General features: G+C 34.4%; 1 protein-coding gene and 1 pseudogene across 1 annotated transcript in view; one reads left to right on the forward strand and one right to left on the reverse strand.

Moving 5' to 3' along the window:
- Nucleotides 1–15,010, forward strand: part of LOC105813272 (MAM domain-containing glycosylphosphatidylinositol anchor protein 2) — a gene marked incomplete at its 3' end in the record, with an annotated part of 268,929 nt that overhangs the window by 212,793 nt on the left and 41,126 nt on the right. The window lies entirely within an intron of this gene.
- Nucleotides 7,169–8,530, reverse strand: LOC105813273 (annotated as a pseudogene).

Raw genomic sequence — 15,010 nt, forward strand, 5'->3', positions numbered from 1 at the left:
TGAGTTTCTAATCAACTGTTAAGCTGTTTCTATTACTTCCTGATTTATAATCATAAAGTCACACCAAAAAGTACCATTGGTTCCAGAGGTAAAGAGTATGTAGCTTTTCTCTTTTGGTGAAGAAAGTAAACTTTGAGATAACCTGTGTTCAATTGCACAACATGGGTTCATTTGTATTCTTTTTTTGTTTTGTTTTAAGGCACTAAGGGTTTTTTTATTATTAGATATTATTTTGGTAAAGTATATATAACATAAAATTCACCATCTTAAACATTTTCAAGTATGTAGTTCAGTAGTATTAAGCACATTCATATTGTTATGCATCTAACACCATCTTCCATGTCCATAACACTTTTTGTCTTGTAAAACTGAAACTCTATACACATTAAATTATTATTCCCCATTTTTCCTGCTATGGACTGAAGTTTTTGTCCCTCCAAAATTCATATGTTGAAAACTAGTCACCAATATGATAATTTGGGGAGGTGACAATTTAGGTCATGAAGGAGGAGCTCTAATGAATGGGATTAGTACCCTTATAAAAGATGCCCAGGAGAGATGCCTTGTGCTTTCCACCATGTGAGGACACAGTAAGAAGCTTCATCTATGAACAAGGAAATGGGCCTTCACCAGACACCAGATCTGCTGGTGCCTTGATCTTGGACATCCAAGCCTCCAGAACTGTGAGAAATAAATGTTGTTTATAAGCCACTAGATTTATGGTATTTTGTTAAAGCATTCCACATGGACTAAGAAACCTCCTCCCCAGCCCCTGGCAACCACCATGCTACTTTTGGTCTCTACAATTTTATCTTCTCTAAGTAATTCATTCAATCGGAATCGTACAGTATCTGTCTTTTTATGATTAGTTTATTTCACTTAGCATAATGTCCTTAAAGTTCATCTATGTTGTAACATATGTCAGAATTTTATTTCTTTTTAAGGCTGAATAATATTGCATTGTATGTATATAAGACATGGTGCTTTTCCATTCATCTGTTGATAGATACTTGAGTTCAACGTACATTTTATTCTGAATAATGCTATTCTGAATAATGCTAATATGAATATGGGTATAAAAATTATCTCTTTGAGATCCTGCTTTCAATTCTTTTATGTATACACTCAGAAATGGAATTGCTGGATTATGTGGTAATTACATTTTCAATATTGTGAAGAACCACCGTACTGTCTTCTACAATGGCTGTATCATTTTGCATTCCTACCAACAGTGCACAAGTGTTCCAGTTTCTCTACATCCTCACCAACACTTGCTATTTTCTGTTTTTGTTTTTTTTTTCATAGTAATCCTCCTAATGGGTATGAGCTGGTATCTCATTGTACTTTTGATTAGAATTTTCCTAATTACTAATGATGTTTAGTATCTTCATGTACCTATTGATCATTTAATATCTTCTTTGGAGAAATATCTATTCAACTCCTTTGCTCATTTTTGAATCACACTATTGGCTTTTTGTTTGTGAGTTTGAAGAGTTCTCTCTATATTCTGGATATTCCTTATCCGATATGTGATTTACAAATATTGTTTCTTATTCTATGGGTTGCCTGTTTACTCTGTTGGTATCTTTTGATGAACTTTTTTTTAATTTTGTGAAATTCAGTTTGTCTATTTTTTCTTTTGTCACCTATGCCTTTAGTGTCATACCCAAGAAATCATTGCCAAATTCAATGTTGTGAAGATTTTGCCCTATATTTCCTTCTGAGAGTTTTATAGTTTTAGATCTTAGATTTAGGTCTTAGATCCATTTTGAGTTAGTTTTGGTATATGTCATTAGGTAAGGGTCAAACTTCATTCTTTTGCATGTGGATATCTGGTCTTCTCAGCACTATTTGTTGAAAAAACTGTCTATTCCTCATTTACTGACCTTGCCACCTTTGTCAAAAGTTATATGACCATATATGCAAGGGGTTATTTGGTGGCTTTCCATTTTATTGTATTGATCTATATGTCTGTCTTTATGCCAGTACCACAGTCTTTTGAACATTCTAGCCTTATAGTAAGTTTTGAAATCAGGAATGTGTGAGTCATCCAGATATGCTCATTTTTAGAATTGTTTTGGCTATTCAGGGTGCTTTGAGATTCTTATAAATTTTAGGATGGGTTTTTCTATTCCTGCTAGAAATGCTTTTGAGATTTTTAAAATTTTTTTTTATTTCAGCGTATTATGGGGTTATAAATGTTTAGGTTACATATATTATGGAGATACCTCAAAAAGCTGCAAGTAGAACTATCATTTGATCCAGCAATCCCATTACTGGGCATCTGCCTTTGAGATTTTACTAGGGAATGCATTAAATCTGTAGATCTCTTTGAGTAGTGTTGACATCTTAACAATATTAGGTCTTCCAATTCACGAACGTGGGATGTGTTGTAATTTATTTATGTCTTCTTTAATTTCTTTCAGCCATGTACTATAGTTTTCATTGTACAAGTCCTTCAGTTTCTTGGTTCATTAATTTCTAAGTATTTAAATAAATTCTTAATTATTTTATTCTTTTTGATGCTTGTAAATAATTTTTTTGTCATTTCTTTTTCAAATTGCTCATTCTTGGTGTATTGAAATGCAACTTATTTGTGTTAGGATTTTATAGCCTGCTATGTTTTAAAATTCACTTATTAGCTCCAACAGTTTTTTTTGTGTGTGTGGAATCTTTAGAGTTTTCTACATGGTTTTCCATCATCTGTGAATAGAGATAATCCTATTTTATCCTTTTCAATTTGGATACCATTCATTTCCTTGTCTTACCTATTGAGCTCTCCAGGACTTCTGGTACTATGTTGAATAGAAGTGATAAAAGTGGACATCAATATTTTGATAGTTATCTTAGTGGAAAATCTTTCAGTATTTCACCGTTGGTGTTTGTTGTGAATTTTTCATATATATCTTTTATTATGTCAAGGTAGTTTTCTTCTATTCTGTGTTTGTTGAGCGTTTTTATCATGAAAGTATATTGAATTTTGTCAAATGCTTTTTTTGCATTAAGATGATTATTTTTCCTTCATTCTTTTAATGTAGTGTATTATTACACTGATCACTTTTCATATAATGAAACATGCTTGCATTCCAGGAATAAGTACTTGTTCACGATGTATAATCCATTTACTCTTCTGCTGAATTCAATTTGCTAGTTTTTTTGATGATTTTTGCATCAATTTTCATAAAGGATATTGATTTGTAGTTGTCTTTTCTTGTAGTGTGTTTGCTTTTAGCATCAGGTTAATATTTGCCTCATAGAATGAGTTAGGAAGTGTTCCCTAATTTGAATTTATGCCGTCTTAATGTCAATGACATACAAAATCTCTGCTCTTTAAAGAGCTCTTTTCTCATCCTTTGCAGTTGTTGATGTCGCAGAATTACATCTGTATACATTGTGTATCCAGAACATAAATTAAAAATTCTTTTAAATGCATTACTTTTTAAAATTATTTAGAAAACAAAATGTGGAGTTACAACCCAAAGTTACAATAATATTAGATTTTAAACTAATATTTTTTTTCTTAAATGTATTGGTCTCTTAAATCATATAGAAAAATGTTCTCAAACAAAAAGTTGAGTTTTAAACCATTGTTACAATAAGACCAGATTTTATCATTGCCCATGCTTTCACCTTTCTTGCGATCATCATTTTTTCATACAGCTTCAAGTCACTATCTAGTGCTCTTTCATTTTATGCTGCAGGACTCTCTTGAGCATTTCTTTCATGGCAGCAGTAGCAAACTTCCTCAGCCTTTGCTTTTCTGGAATCATCTTAATTTCTCCTTGATTTTGAAGTACAGTTTTGCTGATATAGGATTCTTGCTGGACAGGTTTTTTTTTTTCTTTTGGCACTTTGACTATATTGCCCCACTATCTTTTATCCTCTAAAGTTTCTGATGGGCAATCCATTTCTAATCTTATTATAAGTGATGAGTTGCTTTTCTCTTGCTGCTTTCAAGATTTTCTCTTTGGCTTTTTTTTTAATTCATATATGTATATATTTCTTTTTATCTCAGAATATTATGGGGGTACAAATGTTTAGGTTACATATATCGCCTTTGCCTGGCCCAGGGTCAGAGCTTCAAGAGTGTCCATCCCCCAGACAGTACACGCCACACCCATTAGGTGTGAATATACCCATTCCCACCTTCCCACTGCCACCTGCCTGACACCTGATGAATGTTATTACTATATATGCACAAAGTGTTGATCAGTTAATACCAATTTGATGGTGAGTACATGTGGTGCTTGTTTTTCCATTCTTGGGATACTTCATTTAGTAGAATGGGTTCCAGTTCTATCCAGGATAATACAAGACGTGCTAGCTCAGCATTGTTTTTGTGGCAGAGTAGAACTCCATGGTATACATATATGGAGATACCTAAAAGAATTAAAAGTAGAACTACCATTTGATCCAGCAATCCCATTACTGGGCATCTCTTTGGCTTTTGAAAGTTTGATTATAATGTATCTTCGTATAGATCTGAGGACATTTTACTTGGAGTGTGTTGAGCTTCTTGAGTGTTTATATTTATACCTTTCATCAAATTTGGGAAGTTTTCAGCTATTATTTCTTCAGATATTTCTCTGCCCCTTTCTCTCTGTGTTCTTTTTCTCTGACTCCCATTATGCATATATTGTTCTGCTTGATGGTGGTCCACAGGTCCCTTGGGCTCAGTTCATTTTCTTCTTTGTTCTTTCTGTTCTGTAGACTCAATAATTTCTACTGTCCTATCTTCAAGTTTGCTGATTCTTTTTTTTTTTAACAGTCTTTTTTTTTTTTTTAATGACTTCCAATTTTAATTCTTTTCTAGAAGCATTAAGACCCTTATTGTAGATTATGTATCATCTCCTCTTTGGCTGTGAGGTGTGTAGTTTTGTTAACCAAAGACATCAATGAGTTCAGATTGCTCATTCTTGGTGTATTGAAATGCAACTTATTTGTGTTAGGATTTTATAGCCTGCTATGTTTTAAAATTCACTTATTAGCTCCAACAGTTTTTTTTGTGTGTGTGGAATCTTTAGAGTTTTCTACATGGTTTTCCATCATCTGTGAATAGAGATAATCCTATTTTATCCTTTTCAATTTGGATACCATTCATTTCCTTGTCTTACCTATTGAGCTCTCCAGGACTTCTGGTACTATGTTGAATAGAAGTGATAAAAGTGGACATCAATATTTTGATAGTTATCTTAGTGGAAAATCTTTCAGTATTTCACCGTTGGTGTTTGTTGTGAATTTTTCATATATATCTTTTATTATGTCAAGGTAGTTTTCTTCTATTCTGTGTTTGTTGAGCGTTTTTATCATGAAAGTATATTGAATTTTGTCAAATGCTTTTTTTGCATTAAGATGATTATTTTTCCTTCATTCTTTTAATGTAGTGTATTATTACACTGATCACTTTTCATATAATGAAACATGCTTGCATTCCAGGAATAAGTACTTGTTCACGATGTATAATCCATTTACTCTTCTGCTGAATTCAATTTGCTAGTTTTTTTGATGATTTTTGCATCAATTTTCATAAAGGATATTGATTTGTAGTTGTCTTTTCTTGTAGTGTGTTTGCTTTTAGCATCAGGTTAATATTTGCCTCATAGAATGAGTTAGGAAGTGTTCCCTAATTTGAATTTATGCCGTCTTAATGTCAATGACATACAAAATCTCTGCTCTTTAAAGAGCTCTTTTCTCATCCTTTGCAGTTGTTGATGTCGCAGAATTACATCTGTATACATTGTGTATCCAGAACATAAATTAACAATTCTTTTAAATGCATTACTTTTTAAAATTATTTAGAAAACAAAATGTGGAGTTACAACCCAAAGTTACAATAATATTAGATTTTAAACTAATATTTTTTTTCTTAAATGTATTGGTCTCTTAAATCATATAGAAAAATGTTCTCAAACAAAAAGTTGAGTTTTAAACCATTGTTACAATAAGACCAGATTTTATCATTGCCCATGCTTTCACCTTTCTTGCGATCATCATTTTTTCATACAGCTTCAAGTCACTATCTAGTGCTCTTTCATTTTATGCTGCAGGACTCTCTTGAGCATTTCTTTCATGGCAGCAGTAGCAAACTTCCTCAGCCTTTGCTTTTCTGGAATCATCTTAATTTCTCCTTGATTTTGAAGTACAGTTTTGCTGATATAGGATTCTTGCTGGACAGGTTTTTTTTTTTCTTTTGGCACTTTGACTATATTGCCCCACTATCTTTTATCCTCTAAAGTTTCTGATGGGCAATCCATTTCTAATCTTATTATAAGTGATGAGTTGCTTTTCTCTTGCTGCTTTCAAGATTTTCTCTTTGGCTTTTTTTTTAATTCATATATGTATATATTTCTTTTTATCTCAGAATATTATGGGGGTACAAATGTTTAGGTTACATATATCGCCTTTGCCTGGCCCAGGGTCAGAGCTTCAAGAGTGTCCATCCCCCAGACAGTACACGCCACACCCATTAGGTGTGAATATACCCATTCCCACCTTCCCACTGCCACCTGCCTGACACCTGATGAATGTTATTACTATATATGCACAAAGTGTTGATCAGTTAATACCAATTTGATGGTGAGTACATGTGGTGCTTGTTTTTCCATTCTTGGGATACTTCATTTAGTAGAATGGGTTCCAGTTCTATCCAGGATAATACAAGACGTGCTAGCTCAGCATTGTTTTTGTGGCAGAGTAGAACTCCATGGTATACATATATGGAGATACCTAAAAGAATTAAAAGTAGAACTACCATTTGATCCAGCAATCCCATTACTGGGCATCTCTTTGGCTTTTGAAAGTTTGATTATAATGTATCTTCGTATAGATCTGAGGACATTTTACTTGGAGTGTGTTGAGCTTCTTGAGTGTTTATATTTATACCTTTCATCAAATTTGGGAAGTTTTCAGCTATTATTTCTTCAGATATTTCTCTGCCCCTTTCTCTCTGTGTTCTTTTTCTCTGACTCCCATTATGCATATATTGTTCTGCTTGATGGTGGTCCACAGGTCCCTTGGGCTCAGTTCATTTTCTTCTTTGTTCTTTCTGTTCTGTAGACTCAATAATTTCTACTGTCCTATCTTCAAGTTTGCTGATTCTTTTTTTTTTTAACAGTCTTTTTTTTTAATGACTTCCAATTTTAATTCTTTTCTAGAAGCATTAAGACCCTTATTGTAGATTATGTATCATCTCCTCTTTGGCTGTGAGTTGTGTAGTTTTGTTAACCAAAGACATCAATGAGTTCAGTTTCTGAGACCAGTCATTTAATAAATTATTTTGATCCTTGGGTCTCTGGAAGTTGATAATTCCTGCCAATCTGTCTACTTTAGCAAAGATGGTCTTGTTAACTGCTAGATTTGAGAGAAAAGCTTCAGACACATCAACAGATCCAGAAGTTGTGCCATCCTTTTCATTGTTATTCGAGTATAATACTTGGCCATTACTCTAATATTATGTTCAACAACTCTGTTCTTCAAGTCTTTCCACCTTTTTTCACCTTCCTCTGTAGAACCAAAAACATCAGTTGCAGGACTCTCAAGGGAACCTTTTCTTAATTCCATTCCATAGTCTTCAACAAGTGTGGACCAACGCATCAACTCCATTGTGGTAAAAAGCTTCAAAAGATCCTTATATTTGGGAATTTCTTCTAACTTCTTGTCACCACTTATTTGGTGAACCAAATCTGACTGTTCATTGTCAAAAGGAGCCAGGATAACATAGAGCACAACACTCTTCAGAGCCTGTTGCCACTTTTCACTTTCTGCCTGTATACAGGGAGTATCATATATTGCTCTGGAGTGCTTGCAAATAGACAGATAGGATCCCTCATGTTGATCCAGCTGAATCATTAAGTTATAGTATTTATTTCAACTTTAATTTCTCTGTGTTTTCTTCCTAGAAAAATTTGGTGTTAATTTTCTTGCTGGTGATTTGTGTCCAAATATAATCTTTCACAGCTAGGCAGAGCCTCATCCGCTCCAAAATAAACTCCACCCTCTCTTTCTTCTCCATTGACTCATAGGTTTCCACCTGTAACTCTTGTAATATGAAGCCTGCCTCTTTTATGTCACCATTTTGCTCTTTTATAGTTGCTAACGTTTTAGTCAGTCGAGCACGCTCAATTTCAACATAAATCTTTCCTTCTGTAACCATTCATAGAGTATCAATGAATCGAAGTTTGACTGGAAGGTCTGTGATTTCCTCGACATAAGTACAGCACTGTTGAACCATTTTTGCAACAGCTTGTTTTAACTGACTCCGCCTTTTTGACAAAAGCATAATATTTTCATTAAGTAAATCCCATTCTTTAGCCTCATAGCTCATCTTCACTACTGCAACTAAGATGCGGGATGTAGACACCATATCGGAAGCAGTTCGGGTCTGTTTTCCCAAAGAGAGAAGGGTTTCAATGACTTCCCGAAGTCTTCCTTCCTTGGCCTGCTTCTTGCACCCGGGCAGGCGCTGATGCACTGCAGCGCTGTAGTCCACCCCCATCTGGACCATGCGCCCGTCAGCCCGCTCCGAGCCGCCGTCCGCCGTGGGCCCTGCTTGAGCGTCCCTGCTTGAGCGTCCCTGCCTGTCCCCCTGCTTTGGCCGCCACTCGTCAGCCACCAAGTTTGCTGATTCTTATTCTACTTGTTTAAATCTGCCTTTGAATCCCTATAACTATTTGTTCATTTCAGTTATTTTACTTTTCAGTTTCAGAGTTTCATTAAAATTCTTTTTAGGTTTTATATCTCTTTATTGGTATTTCCATTTTGTTCAACATCATTGTCTTGACTTTCTCCACATTTTTCTTTGGTTCTTTGAGCATCTGTAAGATAGTTGCTTTAACGTTTTTGTCTAGTACATCTGCCATCAGATCTTTTTCAGGGACAATTTCTATTGATTTTTTTTCTTTTCAATGGACCACATTTTTCTGTTTCTCTATATGCTTTAAGATTTTTTGTTGAAAGCTATACATTTGAATCTATTAATGTGGTAACTATGGAAATCAAATTGTTTCCTTCCTCAGAGTTTACAACTTATTGCTATTAATTTTGTGGTTTTTTAATTGTTGTCAGCTACCCCTTGCCAATAATCAGCCTAAAATGTAACCTGAAGATCTTCTCGGGTCTTTTCTGAGTTGTGCCTTTCCCTGAGTGTGTGTGATCACTTGCTAATTTTCTCCATAGATGCCTAGTCTTTAATGTTTGGCCTAGTCTTTAATGTCTGGCTCCCAAAACAGAGAAAAAGAGAATAATGAAGGGATGGGGGAGATGCTCATCCTTTAAAGCCCTTGGGAGTCACTTTACCTAGCGGAGAAGGGGCTTGAAACAATGGGGAGACATGCAATAACAATGACCTCCAACCCCTTTGCACCTCTGTGATCAGAAGCAGCAATCATTGATCAAGAGCAGAGATCCCCAGTATTTGACAAACAGGGTCCTTTTTGCTTACCTTTGGCTACCACAGACTGCACAGGTTGCTTTAGGAACATGTGCACATCTGCTTGTCATGGGCCTGGGAGTGGAGCATGTGCAGATGCTACTATGCTAAAAGCTGAATTTGGCCAAAATTAACTGTAATTGACTGCCCAAACCTTCCCCTATAGTTGCAAGCCTTCAATAAACTCCACAGTTACAAAATAGTTACATCAGACAGATTTTGCAAGTGCAATTGTTGTCTAGGTGGGGAGAGAGATTCCAGGTGCTTTATATGCCAACGTATTCCCAGAATCCTGTCTCTACATTGATACTCTTAATCTAGTCTTCCTCTCCTCTCTTTTTTTTATCATGCACAAGGAAAATTTCAGCCTCTCTTTACTATGCCACATATCTCTTATTCCTTTAAAATGCAGGAGTTCTACTCTGTTGAGTACTTTACTTTTCCTATTTCCTTTATCTTTGCCAAAGTATGTTTGCATAAAACATTTTCTCTAACTTTGTCTTCTCTTTTTCACTTTCTTATTCTCAATGCCTCACCTTCTTTTTCTAAAGACCCCCAAGAGGCATTGCACTTGCTAGAGGAATCCCTGATTCACACTTGTAAACACACACATCCTACTCCTGTATCTTGAGATTGTTCACATTATATATCTAAGTCACCACAAAATTCTAAAATCCTTATTTTAATTTATCCAAAATTTAATTTTCTGTGTCAGAACCACCCCCCCTTTTTTTAGATCAATCCCTCTTTATTCCCATTGCAACTGTGCATTCTTTTGGGAAATACTTTTCACAAAGAAATTATCACCTCCTCAGTATAAAACTAAATACAAAATGTAAGTTCTTCTCTCAACTTTTCAAGAATTGATTCTGTGATAATAGTAAGCTACTATATCTCTTGCATCCATAGTCATCCTCTGTTATGTATATTCATCTTCTGCTGTATAAAAGGGTGAATTAGATGGTTTCCCCAGTTTTCTCAGTCTTCAAACCTATCCTAAGTTGATATTTAAAGGAATCATTCTGTTTTCATTATTGTTTTAAGTTGAACTAATTGTGAGACTGAAATTTTATTGTATGTATGATTTTCCAAAATTCAAGGATGGTAACATGACATTATAGTCTATAGACAAAATTCAAAACTTATCGTAAAATCCATTCTATTATATTTCATTTTCTCTGGGTTGTGTATCAAACATAAGCAAGAATTATGGATATTGCCATTTTATTTTCTGAGATGGTTGTTCTGCTTAATTGGGCTTTTTGGTTCATTCGGAGTTAATTAAGAGGACAGTTTTATTGAAACGATCCTTGCTATTTTACAAAGTTTCTGAAATACTCCTTGCATTGATGAACACAAAAGACAGAAAGGGTTGAGGCTTTGAAGATTTCGTTTCTTCCAGTTCTTCTGCTTCGTCACTAAGAACTCCATGTTGAATTTTGCTTGATGTTGTTGGTGCAAGTCAACTTTCCAGCTTCCATCTGTGTGTTAGCTCTGAAACCGACTTGTTGAGTTATAAAGGCACATAATTAAATTTGAAGAGGTTCTAAATAAGACTAAATTTAAGGCTGATTTCATCAATAAGAATATGTTGCATAATTGATCTAACCACCTTCATGGATTTCCCATTATATCAGACATACAATTAGTTTTCTTTAAGACATATCATTCCCTTGCACAATAGCTTTAAATTTCTCACCTTTGCCTCAAGGTGGGTCCATACCTGATTTGTTACACTTCCACAATGTTACTCCAACCTTACATTTGCTTTGGATGACTTGTACTAAATATTTGCTGTAACTCATCTGTTAGTTTTTGCTTTGTTTTATTGTATTTTAAACATCATTAGCTGAAATAAGCTTTCATCTTTTAGTTCAAGCTGCCTGATTTTGATAGGTATATTTTTAAATGCTTATATTCTGAATTCCCATTTATGTGTTTAGTTCAAAGAAAGCTGAGGCCTGTCATTTGTTTTGTTTCCCACACAGAGCCTCCTGCACTGCCTCTTAAATGTTTACCATTGTTGGACTCAGGCTTGGAATCCAGGCCAGTGTTTCTAAAAGGAGCTGGTCTGTGAACTCTTTGTACAATATACATGATAGGAAAAATTGTTTGTATTGAAATGTAAGTTGATGCACTACTTCCCTTATTGAGAAAGTCTACCTCAAAAAAAAAAGAAAAATCATCACCTGAACCTAACATGTGCCATGATGTTGGTTTACATTTTGGTGCAAACTTCTTTTCTCATCACAGGCACACAAAGTTTTTGAACCAACTCTAGACTTCAGACCACAAATTGAAAAGCACAGCTCTGGATGATTGACCTTAAGAATGATTACTGGATAATTATATTGTGAATACATTTTAATTTTGCCATTTTTTGTTATTAAAAAAATAAAGAGAAGATCTTGCTAATTGAATATTTCAATTAGGTTATGTTAAATGCACTTTTCCCCCCAAATAACAAAAACCAAGGCATAAAATGTCACCCAAGGTGAATGGGTGTTATATTGCTTTTTTAAAAGTACACCTTTTACATTGAGATGATTATTAAATCTATGTTGCCAGGAGTTCCTTAGCATTAAACTTTTAGAATATAACAGAACATTTCAAACTAATCACCTATCATTTCAAATGTGTGCATATATGTAAATAATTTTGAATTAGAAGCAGCTGTTATAAACAGAAATCTTATTTCATTGTCTAATATTAGAAAAAGCATAAAGAATCTTTCATTGGATACACTATTTTATTCTAATTAGAGTTCTGTCTCCTTTCTGAGAGTGATATTATAGTAGAATTTACTTTTCTTTATTTGCTTTTTTAACTTTAGCATTGACTCTTGGTATTGTACATTCTATGGGTTTGGACAAATTTATCCACCATTACAGTATCAGACAGAGTCTTTTTACTGCCGTAAAAATCCTTTGTGCTTCATTTATTCACCACTTTTTCCTCCCAACCCCTAGCAACCATGGATACTTTTACTGTCTACGGTTCTGCCTTTTCCAGCATGTCAGACACTTGCAGTCATACTGTATGTAGCCTTTTCAGTTTGACTTCTTTCACTCAGTAATGTGCATTCCTCGTATATATTTTGATGGTTTTATTGCTTATTTCTTTTTAGCACCGAATAATATTTTATTCTCTGGGTGTACCACAGTTTATTTATCCATTCACCTCCTAATGGATATCTTCATTGCTTCCAAGTTTGGCAATTATGAATGAAGCTGCTATAAACATCCATGTTCAGGTGTTTTTTTTTGTGGACATAAGTCTTCAACTCATTTGGGTAATTGCTAAGGTGTACAATTACTGGATCATATATTCATAGTGAGACTATGGATTGTTTTGTAAGAAACTGCCAAACTAGTATTTCAAAGTATGTGTATAATTTTGCATTCCACCAGCAATGAATGAAAGTTCGTGTTGTCCTACATCCTCACCAGCATTTGGAATTGTCAGTGTTCTAGATTTTAGCTATTCTAATAGGTGTGCAGAGGTATCTCATTGTTGTTTTAATTTGCATTTCCCTGATGGCAGATGATGTGCAGCATCTTTTCATTTGCTTAATTTCCATCTGTTTGTCTTCTTTGCTGAGGTGTGTGTTAAGGTCTGTGACTCATTTTTAAAAACAGGTCATTTGTTTTCTTACTGTTGTGTTTCTAGAGTTCTTTGTACATTTTGGATAACTGTCATTTATTGGCTAAGTCTTGATAAATATTTTCTCCCAGTCTGTGGTTTTTATTTTCATTTTCTTGAAAGTGTTTTTTGCAGGACAGAAAATTTTAATTTTAATGAAGTCCAGTTTATGAGTTATATCTTTCACAGATCATGCCCTTTCATGTTATATCTAAAAGGGCATTGCCAAGCCCAAAATTATCCAGCTTTTCTCCCGTGTTACTTTCTAGGAGTTGTATAGTTTGGGATGTTGATGTCACATGACTTGGATTTGAACCTACAGTCTGTTATCTAGGATGTGTGGCATGCTTGAGAGTGTAACTTCTCAGATTTAGTTTCCTTATCTGTGAAAAGGACACAATTATAATACTTTACAAAGTTATAAGGATTAAATGAGGTAACAAGGATGAGAAATGTGCTAGCACATTCATACTGAGTAGATGAGCCTTAACATCTTAGCTGTCCCAATCCTTTTGCATTATATTCACTTAGCTAGAGCCTACAAACTTCACAATATCTTTTCCCAAGTACTTAATTTTTTATATCCTTCTCTACTGAATAAATCAGACTTATTTTAAAACTTGATTATAAGCTCTCTTGTTCTTTCTGACACCAAATACCTGATGTGTTTTCCACATCAGTTCTTCGATTCTCCTACACCAACTGGTGTTGAACAATTCAGTTCAATTCCCACAATAACTACCCTGAGTTATCCCAGATCCCACAAGTTAAAGGGCTCAGTCCCACAAGATCACACCTATGTCAGATGCCAGTCAACAAATCTCAGATTGCCACTCATACTTCTAATCTACCAGTTATAGATTCAGAGGTTCCCATGACAACCCCTTCTAACTTAGGTTTGATAATTTGCTAAAACAACTCATAGAACTTAAGAAAACATTTTAATTATGTTTATCGGTTTATTACACAGTAGGCTTTGCTTTCGACAGTTTCAGTTACCTGAGTTCAACTGTGGTCTAAAAATATTACAGTATTTTGAGATAGAGAGACCACATTCATATAACTTTTTTATATATATTGTTATAATTGTTCTATTTTATTTATTAGCTATTGTTCCTAATCTCTTACTGTGCCTAATTTTTTTCCAGGATAAAAATAAATTTCATTATTTGATCTTTAAAATTTTTCTATTTAATTATTAAGGGTACTTAATACTTGTATATATTTTAGGGGTACATGTGATATTTTGGTCATTGCACATGGCATTACTGTGCCTAATTTATAAATTAAACATTATCATAGGTATGTGTATATAGGGCAAAACAGTATATATAGGCTTTGGTACTATTCCCAAGCTCAGGCATCCACTGGGGGTCTTGGAATGTATCCTCTGTGGATAAGGGGGGACTACTATAAAGGATGCAACTCAGGAATAGCCAAATAAATGGAAAAGACCCATAGAGTAATGTATGGGGGGGTGCTGATCTTCCAAGCCCTCTTTGGGCACACCACCTTCCCAGCACTTCCATGGAGAGAAACGTTGTCATACAGTAATTGTAGCAATTTAACTATTTTTATTGGACAATGGAATAATTTAATTCACTGACTTAATACTCCAACTCCTAGATTTTCTCCTATAAATATTGGATTTGTTAATTATAAGGAGCAAAATTTTTCTAGATACGTTTAATCCAAGAAAAAAGCAGAAGACAAGTGTTTTATTAGGCAGGCTTTTGACTTGAGAAGAAACGACTTTGGAAAAAATTATTCTAATGTATGCATATTTAGCCTTGTTCCTCTCAAGATTAAATTAGGATTGTTCTTACATGAAATTTTCCAAACAATCAGGCATTCTCTTCCTTTAACTGTAAGTGACTGAAGGCATTCCTATGCATATGTAATGTATGTGGTCTCACACTGCCTTAAAGATTTAAAAATGTT

This window comes from Propithecus coquereli, unplaced genomic scaffold (assembly GCF_000956105.1).
Source record: "Propithecus coquereli isolate 6110/MARCELLA unplaced genomic scaffold, Pcoq_1.0 Scaffold278, whole genome shotgun sequence".
NCBI classification, from domain to species: Eukaryota; Metazoa; Chordata; class Mammalia; order Primates; family Indriidae; genus Propithecus; species Propithecus coquereli.